The sequence below is a fragment of the Salmo salar genome, chromosome ssa24 (assembly GCF_905237065.1).
Source record: "Salmo salar chromosome ssa24, Ssal_v3.1, whole genome shotgun sequence".
Classification (NCBI taxonomy): domain Eukaryota; kingdom Metazoa; phylum Chordata; class Actinopteri; order Salmoniformes; family Salmonidae; genus Salmo; species Salmo salar.
In genome coordinates this window covers 394,493-411,113 of record NC_059465.1, presented here as the reverse complement: position 1 = coordinate 411,113, position 16,621 = coordinate 394,493, and positions in this window count along the sequence as shown.

The window sequence follows — 16,621 nt, the reverse complement described above, 5'->3', positions numbered from 1 at the left end:
ACGTACAGGATAGTAAATTGTATGTGAATTCCAAATTGTTTTAGAATATCCCCGTTGTGCCTAACTTTATCATTGTGAGCAAGTGTCTCATTGCGCCGCTGCTCGTTATGAAGGTCTACTCTTGTTTCCCCAAATGTTTCTAAACTCACTGTAGCTCACAGGTGTGAAGTTGAAGTGAAGTGCTGACTTTGTCAAACAGGCTAAATCTTTGAAACCAGTTGTCAAGGTTGAGCTATTATCAGTACTGAAGAGTAGGCAATTCCAACAATAAAGCTTTTTATGTCAGCTCACAGCCGGTTATTCACAGATAGCACTCATAATTATTAACTTGAAAATGCTGACAGACAACTCCGTGTTTGGCAGATGTCAGGAGAATGCTACCTACCCCAATGCATAGTGCCAACTGTAAAGTTTGGTGGAGGAGGAAAAAGGGTCGGGGTCTGTTTTTCATGGTTCGGGCTAGGCCCCTAAGTTCCATCGAAGGGAAATCTTAATGCTACAATATAAAATGACGTTCCAGACGATTCTGTGCTTCCAACTTTGTGGCAACAGATTGGGGATGGGCCTTTCCTGTTTCAGCATGACAATACCCCCGTGCACAAACGAAGGTCCATACTGAAATGGTTTGTCAAGATCGGTGTGGAATAACTTACTGGGCCTGCACAGAGCCCTGACCTCAACCCCATCGAACACCTTTGGGATGAATTGGATTGCCAACTGCAAGCCAGGCCTAATTGCCCAACAACAGTGCATGAGCTCACTAATGCTTGTGGCTGAATGGAAGCAAGTCCCTGCAGCAATGGTCCAACATCTTGCAGAAAGCTTTTACAGAAGAGTGGAGGCTGTTATAGCAGCAAAAGGTGGACCAACTCCATTTTAATGCCCATGATTTTGGAATGAGATGTTCGACGAGCAGGTGTCCACATACTTTGGGTAATGTCGTTTATTTGAATTCAATCAATGTATAATCAAGTAAAATTCCATTATCCACGAGAAAGCTTTTTGGCTGCAATGTTCAGACATTCACAGAAGTATCAACAGCATAACATAATTCTCATCCAAATCATAATGTAAGCTACATTAGTCCTAGAGTTAAATGATGAAAGAGCAAGCTAATGCAAGCTGTCATATTTAGCTAACTCTCAGCTGATATAATCCATAATATGAATTAGCTAATAGCAATTACTATTTACAAATCATCACATCATGTATGATCTCACCTGTGATTGAAATAATTGAGTAAAACACTTTCTTACAATTGGAAAGTAATCTGCCAGGGTGTAGAGTTTGTGAGCGCTGCCATGTTTGATTTTTCCGTGTCAAACCAAAGATAATCGGAGGAGACAAGATGAGTTGGGCTTGTTTGCAGTATGCATGTTGAAGGGGGTGTGTCGTCTACCATCATTCACTCATCTTCGAAAGACGAGTGAACTATCTCGTCACCTCGTTTTGTTGTAACATCTTTGGTCTGACAGACGTTTACGTGACACCCAGAATGCATTGTATGATGTCAACAAACATGGCTCCACATATACTGTAGCTGGCAATTAGCTTAGCACTGCTCATCATAATCAGTACAGTCTTCCAAAAAATATTTTACACACATCATATATGTACTTCAAAACGTGAATAAATCAGTAAATAAATAAATTATTACCACACAAACCATTTTCTATAATGACTTATTGATACAATTGGCACGTGCCGCCAGTCAATAACATAACATCTGACTCTCTTGGAGCCATTCAGTGTTGTTGTTTATGTATAGCTAATGGGCAAATCTGTAGCAATAGCAATATCTTTCAAAAGGAGACAGCTCACAAATGCAATATTTCACTGTTAGTCTACACCTGTTGTTTATGAAGCTTGTGACAAATAGCATTTTATTTTATATGATAAGACTGGATTTGTCCAGGACACTATAGTCTACACAGGGTCCACCACTGACATCAACACTTGGACTTGCGGTGTCTGGGATGTGAAATTTCCTTCTGGATTAAACTGGGGGCAATGCCATGAATATTCATGCGTCTCGACAGAATCCGTCAGATGATTGATTGAGCTTTCTTGAGTGTGTGATGTCACACAGATGATCTACAGAACCATCTGTTTAGCTACCACCGACTGAACAACTTGTGAAATCCAGCTTCAGCATGATCACGGATAATTTAAAAAAACACTCGGATCATAATTGTGTCTAGACAATTGCCCATATCAGTTACGATACACGCTTTGTCCGATTACTCGGCACACCCCTAGTTAACACTACCTGTGTTCAAACCACAGTCATGCCAAGTAAATAGTTTCTACTTCAGACAAGTGGAAAACACACCAGTAACTTCAACACAAGTGCGGAGAAATACCAGAAATAACCCGGTGTTATCTGAAGTGATGGACATCGTCAGTCGCTCCGGAACTGAAACCTTACCTTTCCAGGAGAACTGAGCTGTCAGTACAGTCCGGTTGCCTGCTTTGGGGGAGGATAATTATCATTCCCCCTTCACTGAAGAAACCGGTGTTTTAACAGCTACACTCTGGTCATTGTGGAAGGGTGTTCCTTGTGTCAGAAGGTTTGCAACGAACTTCAATTTGCACATCTTCATCCGTGGGATTGGCCGGAGGAAGCATGGCAATGCATACACATTGACTTCGAAAGGTCCATTCGAAGACAGAATGTTTCTCATAGTCGTGGACGCTCATAGCAAGTGGCCAGATGTTGCCATCATGAGGTCTACTACTGCAGAGAAGAGCTTTGAGAATCTTGGGGAAGTGTTTAGACGGTTTGGATCGCCACTTCAACTTGTTAGTGACAACGGTCCCAAGAAATGGCCACGTTCCTACAGGTGAATGGTGTACAGCACATCAGGTCTGCACCGTATCATCCATTTACCAATGGGCTGGCGGAGAGGTTTGTACAGCCCATGAAACATGCCTTGAAAGAATCTCAAGGTCAAGGGACACTGCACCAACTCTGGAACAGCTTCCTGCTATCCTACAGGAACAAGTAATCTTCAAGGCTTTGCCTGCATCGCTACTCATGAAAGAGAGCTACGCACAAGATCAACCTACTTAAACCTCAGAATGCAAAGGAGACGTATGGAGTCAAGTCAAACGTCTTAAAAACTGAGAACAAAGTGCAGAGCTGTGTGACGAGACTGTGACATAGGCTTCTCACATGCCTACATCTGTGTCAACACCACAGTCTAAAGACATTGTTATTGAGAGTCAGGTTGAGGTCTGAGTCAGGTCTGTTGCCATACGAGAGATAGGCGGGCACCAAGACACTCGGAATCGTAAGGTTGTTCATAACTGTTGCTCATTATGGGGACAATTTAACAAGGAGGGGAGGAGATGTGGTGTGTTGGGGTTGTGCCACAGAGCATCATGGGGGTTGCATGTGTTAAGACTGAGCACGTTCTGGTTGAACTGATTACTGTCTACCGTTTCATCATTTTTGAATTGTTATAAAGACGTGGTTATGAAATCCATGAGACACAACACATCAGATCCTCAAGATCAGCCCGCATCTGATCGCCGGGGGACGTTAAGATCAGGTGTGCTCTTCTGGTCAGATTTAGGTTACATAGTACTGAGGATCGTACTCTTTTTTTTTTTCCTTTTTTTTTCTTTGCCTAAAATGACATATCTAATTGCCTGTAGCTCAGGCCCTGAAGCAAGGATATGCATATTCTTGATATCATTTGAAAGGAAACACTTTGAAGTTTGTGGAAATGTGAAATTAATGTAGGAGAATATAACACATTAGATCTGGTAAAAGATAATACAAACCAAAAAACATGCATTTTTTGAAATGCAAGAGAAAGTCCATGATGTATTATTGCAGTTTAGGCGCAATTTAGATTTTGGCCACTAGATCAAATCAAATTGTATTTGTCACATGTGCCGAATGCCCTTAATCCAACAATGCTTGAAGTTAAGAATAAAAAAAAATAAGTGGTAAGTAAAAAATAGAAAATAAAAGTAACAAATAATTAAACATCAGCAGTAAAATAACAAGCGAGGCTATATACAGGGGGTACCGGTACAGAGTCAATGTGCGGGGGCACCGGTTAGTCGAGGTAATTTAGGTAATATGTACATGTAGGAAGAGTTAAAAAACTTCTTCAGGATTGGTGGGTCCCCTGCGGGACGGTTGAGCTAACTTAGGCTAATGCGATTAGCATGAGATTGTAAGTAAGAAGAACATTTCCCAGGACATAGACATATCTGATATTGGCAGAAAGCTTAAATTCTTGTTAATCTAACTGCACTGTCCAATTTACATTTGCTATTACAGTGAAAGAAAACCATGCTATTGTTTGAGGAGAGTGCACAGTTTTGAACATGAAAAGTTATTAGTAAACAAATTAGGCCCATTTTTACTAGGATTAAACGTCAGGAATTGTGAAAAACTGAGTTTAAATGTATTTGGCTAAGGTGTATGTAAACTTACGACTTCAACTGTAGGTGTTCCTTTTGTCCAGGTGGGAAAGGGCAGTGTTGAGTGCAATAGAGATTGCATCATCTGTGGATCTGTTGGGGCAGTATGCAAATTGGATTGGGTCTAGGGTTTCTGGGATAATGGTGTTGACGTGAGCCATGACCAGCCTTTCAAAGCATTTCATAGCTACAGACATGAGTGCTATGGGTCAGTAGTCATTTAGGCAGGTTACCTTAGTGTTATTGGGCACAGGGACTATGGTGGTATTACAGACTCAGTCAGGGACAGGTTGTTAATGTCTGTGTAGATACTGTCCAGTTGGTCAGCTCATGCTCGGAGTACACGTCCTGGTTATCCGTCTGGCCCTGCGGCCATGCGAATGTTGACCTGTTTAAAGGTCTTACATCGGCTACGGAGAGTGTGATCACACAGTCGTCCGGAACAGCTGGTGCTCTCATGCATGTTTCATTGTTACTTGCCTTGAAGCGAGCATATAAGTTATTTTGCTCGTCTGGTAGGTCGTGTCACTGGGCAGCTCTCGGCTGTGCTTCCCTTTGTAGTCCGTAATAGTTTGCAAGCCCTGCCACATCTGACTAGTGTCGGAGCCAGTGTAGTACAATTCAATCTTAGTCCTGTATTGATGCTTTTGCCTGTTTGATGGTTCATTGGAGGGCATAGCGAGATTTTTTTATAAGCTTCCAGGTTATTGTCCCGCTCTTCGAAGCAGCTGCTCTCCCCATGAGCTCAGTGCAGATGTTGCCTGTAATCCATGGCTTCTGGTTGGGTTATGTACGTACGGTCACTGTGGGGACGATGTCATCGATGCACTTATTGATGAAGCCAGTGACTTATGTGGTGTACTCCTCAATGCCATTGTAAGAATCCCGGAACATATTCCAGTCTGTGCTAGCAAAACAGTCCTGTAGTTTAGGATCTGCTTCATCTGACCACTTTCTTATTGACCGAGTCACTGGTACTTCCTGCTTTAGTTTTTGCTTGTAAGCAGGAATCAGGAGGATAGAATTAAGATCAGATTTGCCAAATGGAGGGCGAGGGAGAGCTTTGTATCTGTCTCTGTGTGTGGAGTGGTCTAGAGTTTTTTTCCCTCTTGTTGCACATTTAACATGCTGAAAGAAATTAGGTCAAACGGCTTGAGTTTCCCTGCATTAAAGTCCCCGCCACTAGCAGCTCCGCCTCTGGATGAGGGTTTTCCTGTTTGCTTATGGCCGTATACAGCTCATTGAGTGCGGTCTTAGTGCTAGCATCGGTCTGCGGTGGTATATAGACAGCTACAAAAAATATAGATGTAAACTCTCTTGGTAAATAATGTGGTCTACAGCTTATCATAAGATACTCTACCTCAGGCGAACAAAAACTTGAGATTTCCTTAGATTTTGTGCACCAGCTGTTGTTTACAATTATACATAGTCCGCCGCCCCTTGTGTTGCCAGAGGTCGCTGTTCTGTCCTGCCGAAAAAGCTTAAAACCTGCCAGCTGTATGTTAATCATGTCGTCGTTCAGTCACGACTCGGTGAAACATAAGATATTACAGTTTTTAATGTCCCGTTGGTAGGATATACGTGCTTGTAGTTTGTCTATTTATTATCGATTAATTGTACGTTGGCTAATAGGACCGACGGTAAAGTTAGATTACCCTCTCAGCGACTAATCCTTATAAGGAATCCGGAACGTCTTCCACAATATCTCCATCTTTTCCTCCTGCGAATGACGGGGATGAGGGCCTTGTCGGGTGTCTGGAGTAAATCCTTGCCATCCGACTCTTTGAAGAAGAGGAATTCCTTCAGAATGGGGTGAGTAATCACTGCCCTGATTTCAAGGAGCTCTTTTCGGTCATAAGACACTGTGAGAAAAACATTATGTACAAAATAAGTTACAAATAACCCAAAAAAACACACACAATAGCACAATTAGTTATGGGATCGTAAAACGGTGGCCATCTCCTTAGGCGCCATTAATGATGGCAGCTGTGTGTGTGCAAAGTTAATCCAGCGAAGCATGGCAATACTGGACAATATTTTGTATCAAGTCTGCCCAAATGTGCCGAATTAGTCAATTGATACATTTTCAAGTACATAACTATAGAGAACATACAAAAATGATATGGTAATACAACATTTATGTTTACACACTACCAGGAATGTCATACATGGTGGATCATTAGCTTATACACTAACTTTCACACATCTAGATGGCTGGGTGGGGTGGGTGTGGAGCCAGAGACAGCAGGGGTTCAAACTGTAGAACCCAGTTCCTACATTTGAGTATAAAAATAGATTTTATCAAACAAAACTATGCTACATTTTATCTCTGGGACCCTCAGGATGACAAATCAGAGCAAGATTACTGAATGTAAGTACATTATTTACCTTCAGAGGTGAATGTATCAAACCAGTTGCCGTGATAAAAGTTGTTGTTGTTGTGCACTCTCCTCAAACAATAGCATGGTATTTTTCACTGTAATAGCTACTGTACATTGGACAGTGCAGTTGGATTAACAAGAAATTAAGCTTTCTGCCCATATAAAACATGTCTATGTCCTGGAAAGTTTGCTGTTACTTACAACTGTCATGCCGATCACATTAGCGCACATTAGCTCAACCATTCGGGTATAGGGACACACATCCTGTAGACATTTCAACAGTGTTGAGGTTATTTTTAGAAGTTTTTATTTTTTACATTTGATTTGTTTAATCTCATATTGATGTCATGGCTTACAAATTCACACCTGATAGTGAGCCAGATGATTACTCCACTACTCCTATTGTCAGAGGGAGGGGTATTTGGTTTGGTGAGCATGCTGAGAGCAATGCAATGTCCAGTTGGTTTCACAGTTGCGGAGTGGGGACTTCTTAGTCATTATCTGATAGTGCTAGGAGTGCAGGGCTAGGTCAGAGCCCAGGTTGTTCTAATATGGGAACGTTTTTGAGGGGAAGTCCATACACGTCCACACCCAGTAGTGACACAGACACCATACCGTGACATGGTAGGCCAGTTAGGAGTGCAGATAGGTGTCTCCATAGTAGCCAGACTGATGTCAGTTGGAGCCATTGATAAGAGTGGTGAGCGCCACAGTACATCACCAAGAGACACAGCAGTCGCTGGCTCAGTGAGCCAGGAAGTTCCACAAGTGACAGTCCATGTCAAGTCTGAGAGAGAAACCAAAGTATTCAGAGGTGACAGCTCTGACAGATACACAGTTCAAGAGTCGGTTGAAATCACAAAAGCATACCTGAAAAAACAAAGATGTGATGAGCCTGATAAGGCGAAGGAGATCCCGAAGAGGTTGATGGGCAAAGTTAGGGATGTTGTGAAGGTTGGGTTGTGGAGTGTGTGGCGGCCATGTCTTTACTGTTTGGATTGATGTCAATCCGCTTACTCGCATAATAACCAAGCCTAAACTGGACTGTTGCGAGCAGCGTTGTGTGGTTAGGAGTCAGGCATCAAGTATATACCAGGTCCTCAGAATGTGGTTTCTGACGCCCTGAGTCAAGTGCCCTTTGATAAAGGTGTTGGCCACAGACTGCTCCATGAGTCTTATGAGAATATCCTCAGTGATGTTCAAGCAGAGTCAATCGCCTCAGTCCAAGATGCCTTTGGGTGGTCAGTCACAATGAGTGGGAATCTGGAGCCAGAACACGTGCTGTGGAAATGGTGCAACACCTACCTCAACTAATACCTCCGGGTCAAAGCACCTTACCTGCCTACTCAGAGAAGGAGCCTTGTGATGAGCAGCTCAATGACAGGACACTCTCTCATGTTTGGTTCTATGTGGAGAAACGCCGCAGACACTCTAGAAGAGAAAGAGCAAAGTAATCAGTCACAGTCGGCAGATACTTGAAAAGCTGGGAGATAGCTTATTGTCAGTAATGGCATACTATATAGTCTCGAGATCAGATTGCAAAGACCAAACGGTTCCAATATGTCATTCCTGAGTCCTAAAGGCTGTCCACAACCACGCCTGTCATCAGGACCAGTTCAGAAGCCTTAGTTTAGCAAGACAGAGATTATTCTGGCTGCACCTTGATGCTAGGGACTATGTCTGTGGTTGGCAGCCTTGCATCATCAGCTAAACTGATGAGCCTGAGGGTAGGGCCCCCCTAGAAAGTATCACCTCTACTTTGCCATAACAGCTGGTTTGCATTGACTTTTGGTCAGCCGAAGATTCAAGAAACAAGTCCATCGACGTGTTGTTGGTAACAGACCACTTTACAAGAATGGCTCAAGCGTTCGCCTGCACAAAAGACCAATCAGCTAAGCAAATGGCAAGAATCCTGTGGGACAGATAGTTCTGTGTGCATGGATTTCCTGAGAGAATTCATAGCGACCAAGGGGCAAACTTCAAGAGTCAACTGATGAGCTACTCAGAGTATCCGGTGTGAGGAAGTTTCACAAAACATAGTGATGCCTCTTGCACTGAGATTCAGTGCCTTAGACCACTGCGCCACTCGGGAGCCATGACCAATATGACCAATATATATTGTCCTGCTAAATAGACACGTTGGGCTTTTGGTTTCTCCCCCTCTAAAAACAAAAATAAATATTTTGGCTTTTCTAAATATTATTTAGGCCTTTTTCAGATTACAATCGCTCACTTTTGGTTATTTGAAATCTCCAAAATATCGTTATTTCTTTATAACAAGGGGGGAAAGGTAAGGAACTTCTGTCAGCCCCCCTGGAGGCCTTTTGAAAACATGTTTTCACAAGGCTATTAGCAGGACAATAGACATGTGGTCCATAAAACACCTCTCTGACAATGGGTCCAGCATATCTCTTGATGATGATCGAGCTTGGGCCTACACGGTCCGCTTTATATAATTAACATTTCATTATTTATAGACTTTTACATATTTTCTCATTGTTTCTGTGATCAAAAAATAAATTGAACATTTAAATTAAATTCTTTAAGAGTCCTGTTTAAGTAACCAAACCAAACCAAGATGGCGTAGCCGTCGAACGTGTGTTTTGTCTTGTCCCGTGTAAATATAGTTTTTTCCTTGTTTCTTTTCTTATATATTTCGTATATATTTTAATATCACTTTGCATCTATGGACTGAATATACTGTCCTGCAACCCACCTCACCCAATGTGGTATGGATGTGCTATTTTTATACTTAAGAACCGGAAACCCCATCAAAAGCTAGCCGGCTAACTGGCTACTAGCTAGTAGTCAGTTAGCCATTGCTAGGCCTATCTCCCGGCTAGCCAAAGAGGCCCATCAGCCACTCCTTGGGCTACAATACCTGGACCACTGCCGACCCATCACGACTGGACTGCAAAAGGTAATTCCGCCAGAGGGGGTTTTTCAACTGACTCCTTCCCTGTGGCTCAGTTGGTAGAGCATGGTGTTTGCAACGCCAGCATGGTGTGTCCAACGCCAGGGTTGTGGGTTCGATTCCCACGGGGGGCCAGTACAACAACAACAAAAAATGTGTGAAATGAAATGGATGCATTCACTACTGTAAGTCGCTCTGGATAAGAGCGTCTGCTAAATGACTAAAATGTAAATGTAAAATGTCGCAACGTCCCCTGAATGCCCACCCGCTAGCCTGCTAGCCACGGCCCGCTAGCTGTCTAGAGCACATCGGACTGTTAGCTTAAGAGGCCCATCGGACAAATTCTTTGGCCACTTTACCTATTTTGCCAATTGGCCTGGTTTACCACATGGAGCCCTGCTGATCCGTCCTCTGAACCGGAACCCCCCAACAGAAGCTAGCCAGCTAACTAGCTACTAACTAGTAGTCAGCTAGCCACTGCTAGCGGTCATCAGCTACCTTTTAGCCCGGACAACTCTCGCCAGTCTGCACAGCACGACTCAAAACTTATTTTCCCCATATCTCCGGATTCCTACCGCAAGCTCTGAACCTTTTTTTTGTATTTTTTTTTCCTCACCTGGATCATCGCAACTAGCTAGCTGCTGTCTGAGTGGCCACTCCTGGCTAACATCTCTGTCCCGAAGCAAGAACCAATCAGCCTGGAGCTAGCCTTGCTAGGCCCATTTACCAAACGGAGCCCTGCTGATCCGTCTGCCGACGTCACGGCACGAGGGAGCCACAACAGACTTTCTTCTGTTGCGAAGTCCCTCAAAGGCCCTTCTGCTAGCTTGCTAGCCCCGGCCCGCTAGCTGCCTGAAGCCACTCACTGGACTCCTGTGATCACTTGGCTACGCATGCCTCTCCCTAACGCCAATATGCCTTGTCCATTGCTGTTTTGGTTAGTAATTATTGCCTTATTTCACTGTAGAGACTCTAGCCCTGCTCAATACGCCATAGTTAACACTTTAGTTCCACCTCCCACACATGCGGTGACATCACCTGGTTGAAATTATATTTTTAGAGACAATATCTCTTTCATCGTCACTATGCACAGGTTTACCCTCCCTGTATTCACATCCTACCATACCTTTATCTGTACATTATGCCTTGAATCTATTCTACTGTGCCCAGAAATCTGCTCCTTTTACTCTCTGTTCTGAACATACTAGACGGCCAGATCTTTTAGCCTTTAGCTGGACCCTTATCCTACTCCGCCTCTGTTCCTCTGGTGATGTGGAGGTTAATCCAGGCCCTGCAGTACCTAGCTCCACTCCTATTCCCCAGGCACTCTCATTTGTTGACTTCTGTAACTGTAAAAGCCTTGGTTTCATGCATGTTTACATTAGAAGCCTCCTCCCTAAGTTTGTTCTATTCACTGCCCTAGAACACTCTGCCAACCCGGATGTCCTAGCTGTGTCTGAATCCTGGCTCAGGAAGACCACCAAAACCCTGAAATTTCCATCCCTAACTATAACATTTTCCGACAAGATAGAACTGCCAAAGGGGGCGGAGTTGCAATCTACTGCAATCTACTGCAGGGATAGTCTGTGCCCAAACAATTTGAGGTTCTACTTTTAAAAATCCACCTCTCCAGAAACAAGTCTCTTACCGTTGCTGCTTGCTATAGACCACCTTCTGCCCCCAGCTGTGCCCTGGACACCATATGCGAATTGATTGCCCTCATCTATCTTCAGAGCTCGTGCTGTTAGGTGACCTAAACTGGCACATGCTTAACACCCAGCCATCCTACAACTCAAGCTTGATGCTCTCAATCTCACACAAATTATCAATGAACCCACCAGGTACAACACCAAATCCATAAAAACAGGCACCCTCATAGATATCATCCGAACCAACTTGCCCTCCAAATACACCTCTGCTGTCTTCAACCAGGATCTCAGCGATCACTGCCTCATTGCCTGCGTCCGTAATGGGTCTGCGGTCAAGCGACCACCCCTCATCACTGTCAAACGCTCCCTAAAACACTTCAACAAGCAGGCCTTTCTAATCGACCTGGCCCAGGTATCCTGGAATGATAGTGACCTCATTCCGTCAGTAGAGGATGGCTGGTTATTCTTTAAAAGTGCTTTCCTCGCCATCTTAAATAAGCATGCCCCGTTAAAAAAATGTAGAACCAGGAAGAGATATAGCCCTTAGTTCACTCCAGACCTGACTGCCATTGACCAGCACGAAAACATCCTGTGGCGTACTGCATTAGCATTGAATAGCCCCCGCGATAAGCAACTTTTCAGGGAAGTTAGGATCCAATATACATAGGCAGTTAGGAAAGCTAAGGCTAGCTTTTCAAACAGAAATGTGCATCTTGTAGCACAAACTCCAAAAAGTTCTGGGACACTGTAAAGTCCATGGAGAATAAGAGCACCTCCTCCCAGCTGCCCACTGCACTAAGGCTAGGAAACACTGTCACCACCGATAAATGAGAATTTCAATAAGCATTTTTCTACGGCTGGCCATGTTTTCCACCTGGCTACCCCTACCCCGGTTAACAGCCCTGCACCCCTCACTGCAACTTGCCCAAGCGTCCCCCATTTCTCCTTCACCCAAATCCAGATAGCTGATGTTCTGAAAGAGCTGCAAAATCTGGACCCCTACAAATCAGCAGGGCTAGACAATCTGTACCCTCTCTTCCTAAAATTATCAGCCGAAATTGTTGCAACCCCTATTACTGGCTTGTTCAACCTCTCGTTCGTGTTGTCTGAGATCCCCAAAGATTGAAAAGCTGCCGCGGTCATCCCCCTCTTCAAAGGGGAGACACTCTAGACCCAAACTGCTACAGACCTATATCTATCCTACCCTGGCTTTCTAAGGTCTTCGAAAGCCAAGTTAACAAACAGATCACCGACCATTTCAAATCCCACCGTACCTTCTCCGCTATGCAATCTGGTTTCCGAGCTGGTCATGGGTGCACCTCAGCCACGGTCAAGGTCCTAAAGGACATCATAACCGCCATCGATAAGAGACAATACTGTGCAGCTGTATTCATCGACCTGGCCAAGGCTTTCGACTCTGTCAATCACCACATTCTTATCGGCAGACTCAACAGCCTTGGTTTCTCAAATGACTGCCTCGCTTGGTTCACCAACTACTTCTCTGACAGAGTTCAGTGTGTCAAATTGGAGGGCCTGTTGTCCGGACCTCTGGCAGTCTCTATGGGGGTGTGCCACAGGGTTCAATGATGTCACACTGCTGGTGATTCTCTGATCCACCTCTACGCAGATGACACCATTCTGTATACTTCTGGCCTTTCTTTGGACACTGTGTTAACTAACCTCCAGACGAGCTTCAATGCCATACAACTCTCCTTCCGTGGCCTCCAACTGCTCTTAAATGCAAGCAAAACTAAATGCATGTTCTTCTACCGATCGCTGCCCATACCTACCCACCCGTCCAGCATCACTACTCTGGACGGTTCTGACTTAGAATATGTGGACAACTATAAATACCTCGGTGTCTGGTTAGAATGTAAACTCTCCTTCCAGACTCACATTAAGCATCTCCAATCCAAAATTAAATCTAGAATCGGCTTCCTATTTCGTAACAAAACATCATTCACTCATGCTGCTAAACATACCCTTGTAAAACTGACTATCCTACCGATCCTCGACTTCGGCTATGTCATTTACAAAATAGCCTCCAACACTCTACTCAGCAAATTGGATGCAGTCTATCACAGTGCCATCCGTTTTGTCACCAAAGCCCCATATACTACCCACCACTGCGACCTGTATGCTCTCATTGGCTGGCCCTCGCTTCATATCCATCACCAAACCCACTGGCTCCAGGCCCCGGCTTATCTCAGCTCACTGGTCACCATAGCAGCACCCATCCTCAGAATGCGCTCCATCAGGTATATTTCACTGGTCACCCCCAAAGCCAATTCCTTCTTCGGCCGCCTTTCCTTCCAGTTCTCTGCTGCCAATGACTGGAACGAACTGCAAAAATCACTGAGGCTGGAGACTCATATCTCCCTCACTAACTTTAAGCACCAGCTGTCAGAACAGCTCACAGATCACTGCACCTGTACATAGCCAATCTGTAAATAGCCCATCCAAGTACTAATCACCATATTGTTATTTATTTCATTTATTTTGCTCCTTTGAACCCCAGTACCGCTACTTGCACACTCATCTTCTGCACATCTATCACCCCAGTATTTAATTTGCCATACTGTAATAATTTCGCCACTATGGCCTATTTATTGCCTCACCCTCCTTATCCTACCTCATTTGCACACACTGTAAATAGACTTTCTCTATTGTATTATTGACTGTATGTGTGTTTATTCCATGTGTAACTCTGTGTTGTTGTTTGTGTCGCACTGCTTTGCTTTATCTTGGCCAGGTCGCAGTTGTAAATGAGAACTTGTTCTCAACTAGCCTACCTGGTTAAATAAAGATGAAATAAAAAATAAATAAATAAAATAAGTAGTATTTTGATAATACAGGGAGAGAAAACAAGCGTTGCAGGCTGTGAATTCTGCAAACAACATTTCTAGGATGGGCTATTGGCAGGACAATCGACTTTTTCCTTTTATTCAGATTACAACCGCTGACTTTAGGTTATTTGAAAACGAAATATCCAAAATATCGTTATTTTTTAAACAAGGACACGAAAATGAGATTGTGAGCTCTGCAAACAACATTTCCAGTCCGAGAATGAGAATGGTAAATGACTAGTTAATACATTCGTTCAATACATTGGAATACAACATTAGCCATCCATCCACCCATTATGAGCAGGAGCTGAGAGGATCACCAAAACTAAAGGTATTTTGGTTTCAGTGCATTTTCATATAGCCTATCAATGTGTAGGCATACTGTGTAGTACAATTGCTAATTGTGTACTAAAAACGTGAATGTGTTTTTGCAGAGCATACAACCATGCCGACAACCATCCTTGGAGATCAGTGGACAAAAGGCTGGACAACAGGCCGCACAGAAAAAAACGCATGGTTCCATAGAGTACCAACTGGGATGGATCCCGAGGCAAATGTGGTTTCTTCATCAACATCTTTATGCTTTTGTTAATAAAATAAAGATACAAATACTCTCCAGCTTTGATCCATGCCTGGGCCTGCAGGGCGTAAATGTCTTTGTTTGTCAGACGAATCACTGGGTCGAAACTGCAGAACAGATAGCAGGACAATATATATTGGTAATGGTTCCCTACTGGCGAGGCGGTCTAATGCACCGCATCTCAGTGTAAGAGGCATCACTACAGTCCCTGATTCGAATTCAGGCTGAATCACATCCGACTGTGATTGGGAGTCCCATATGGCGCTGCACAATTGGCCCAGCATCATCTGGGTTTTGCCGGGGTAGGCCGTCATTGTAAATAAGAATTTGTTCTTAACTGACTTGCCTAGTTAAATAAAAACAAATGTTGCAATTTTGTTATGTGTTTTGTTTGGTAAATTGTTTTGTAAATATGAATTCACATTTGTGGTGCCGCTAAATAAACAATGAACATTTGTTTTGGTTTGTTTCTACTTGATCAGAACAAGCTGTAACTGGACTGTAGCATATTACTTACTAAAACTGTTGTTATACTAAGGTTGTTATTCTGAGAGAAACGAAAATGACCTGGATGCCATGTACAGTATTATAGACTCTAAAAGGAAACTTATTACCACCGTCTCTTGCGCATGTCATTTTCCTTTCATAATGCATCCTTATTTACAAAGTGATTATTATTATTAGATATTCTCACAGCGCACATTTGTAAATCCCAGATTCTAAAAGTAATTGGAACACTAGATAAAAATTATTTGTGACATGTGACATTGTGGTTACAATAAAGAATGTAAACAAGATGCTGTGTTTTTATTTACAGTAGTGATGGACAGCATTTTGAAAAGGTTTTCATAGGGGAGTGTAGCAGGTGTAGCCCATCATGCAAACAATGTTTCCTATTAGCAGGACAATAGACTGTTCATAACCAGGTGTGAAAATCCCCCAATTTGTAGGTGTGAAAATCCCCCAATTTGCAATGTATTCGATGCTTAAGTACTCTAAAGTGTTACATTTCTAACTCAAGACCTCATACAACAAATAGTACAACAAACATTGTGGTTAAACTCAAATATACAAGTGATAGAAAAACATTTAACAAGTGGAAGGGGGAAAAGTATTATTATTATTAGCCCTGCATTATAATTATATAAAAGCCCCTTAGATATTCTGTGTTTTTATTTACAGTAGTGATGTGCAGTTGGAGGCATTTTGTTAAATAAAGTTTATATTTGTCACAGTTGTCGTAGTGATGAGACCAAAATGCAGCAGGTATGTGTATGCTCATCTTGACGTTTAATAAATTCAAAATGAACACCAAAATAATAAAAGAACGACCGATCAACAAAACAGTCTGGCAAGGCACAAGGCTAAACACAGAACAATCTCCCACAAATGACAAACACAAACACACCCTAATATATGGGACTCTCAATCAAAGGCAAATAGACAACACCTGCCTTCAACTGAGAGTCCCAACCCCAATTAACCAAACATAGAAACAGACTCACTAGACTAAACATAGAATACATGAATATCAAACAGTGCCCAAACACCCCGGAATACTTAAATCAAATGCACCTTCAACAAACACACCACCCCGAACCACATAAAACAAATACCCTCTGCCACGTCCTGACCAAACTACAATGACAATTAACCCTTATACTGGCCAGGACGTGACAGTACCCCCCCCTAAAGGTGCTAACCCGGAAGCACCTTAAGAAAAACAAAAACCCCAAACAACAACAAAAATCCCCCTAAACTAAAGGGAGGGAAGGGAGGGTGGCTGCCGTCACCGACGGCACTTGTGCTAC